Consider the following 1,728-nt stretch of genomic DNA (forward strand, 5'->3'; position numbering starts at 1 on the left):
AGGCGGCCTTCAGGCACGTGGTTCGAGACGACCTCACCCGCCCTAGCCCGGAGCGAAAAGACTTTGAAATATTCAAAGTCCAAGGAACACTGGCAGAATGGGAGGACCGGCCGCCTCCTTAAACACAGGCCGGAGCGACCGAGCGGGATCAGCGGCCCGCGCGGAGGGTCTTTAAAATGTACAAAGTCCTAGGAACAATGGCAGAATCGCTCGACGGCCGTCTGCTCCCGGCGGCCGCGGTGGAAGGACTGTACACCCCACCCGGGGACGGCTGTCTGCTCCCGGCAGCCGTCCTTCCCCCCCACCCACACGTTGACCGACACCGGCCGAGGGCGAAAGGCTCGCGGTGTGGAAGGATCGTGGCCACGGCTAATCTAGCGATGCCCGCGTTGGACGGTCACACCGCACGACAGAGCGGGGCCGCATCTGGCGCGAGGCGGCCTTCAGGCACGTGGTTCGAGACGACCTCACCCGCCCTAGCCCGGAGCGGAAAGACTTTGAAATTTTCAAAGTCCAAGGAACACTGGCAGAATGGGAGGACCGGCCGCCTCCTTAAACACAGGCCGGGCGAAAAATATGCGAATGTTGGGTCTCATCCAAGAAAGGGAGTTACCGGCCGCCTCCTTAAACACAGGCCGGGCGAAAAATATGCGAATGGTCCATCCAAGGAAGGAGGACCGGCCGCCTCCTTAAACACAGGCCGGGCGAAAAATATGCGAATGGTCCATCCAAGGAAGGAGGAGCGGCCGCCTCCTTAAACACAGGCCGGAGAGATGGAGCGGGATCAGCGGCCCGCGCTTTGAGCGACCACCGGCCGAGGGCGAAAGGCTCGCGGTGTGGAAGGATCGTGGCCACGGCTAATCTAGCGATGCCCGCGTTGGACGGTCACACCGCACGACAGAGCGGGGCCTGCATCCGGCGCGAGGCGGCCTTCAGGCACGTGGTTCGAGACGACTTCACCCGCCCTAGCCCGGAGCTGAAACTCTGCGAATGTTAACATCCAAGGATGGAGGCAACGGCCGTCTCGTTAAGCTGAGGCCGGAGGAAAGTCTGCGGATTCGGGGCATCCAAGGCAGATGGAGGTGCCGGCCGCCTCGGTAAACAGAGGCCGGACCGACCGACATGCGACCATGACCCGCCTTGGTAGGGCCCCCACCGGCCCCGGCTAGCGCCGGCGTTGGGTGGACGGTTCCTCCCCACTTGCGGGTCGCCCTCTAGCGCTACGGCCGCCGCGCGAGCGCGCGCTCCGACGCCGCCCCCGCAGGCCTAGCGCGAGCCGTACGGCAGCGAGACCGAGACGCCCCGATTCCACGCACGCACCTAGCGGTCATCAACGGAGGCCGAGCGCGCGATCCGACTCGCGGCACGCCACGTGGGCGTCCGCCGGCCGCGCCGGTCTACCGCGAAAGATGTTTCTCAAACCCTCGCCTAACCTAGGGACGGCTATCTCGGGAAGCCGCCCCCGCATCTGCACCTATCCGCTAAGCCCTCCCGACCACCGCGAAGCGGGAGGACGTCTATCGTGGCCGCCGGGGCGTATGACCCCTCCGCGTGAGGCGTGCGGGCTCGGGTGGGCCGCAACGACCGAGTCTGACTCGGACGGGGCGCAGCTTCCCTCCCGGTCGCAGCATCAAGCGCCGATCGCGCGACGTCACCAGCCCCCCGGGACGGTTCGTCGGGAGCACGGTACAGGCACGTAGCTCACTCTCCAGCTGGCCGCAGCGGGCC

This window comes from Syngnathus floridae, unplaced genomic scaffold (assembly GCF_059516105.1).
Source record: "Syngnathus floridae isolate MCC-2025c unplaced genomic scaffold, RoL_Sflo_1.0 HiC_scaffold_111, whole genome shotgun sequence".
NCBI classification, from domain to species: domain Eukaryota; kingdom Metazoa; phylum Chordata; class Actinopteri; order Syngnathiformes; family Syngnathidae; genus Syngnathus; species Syngnathus floridae.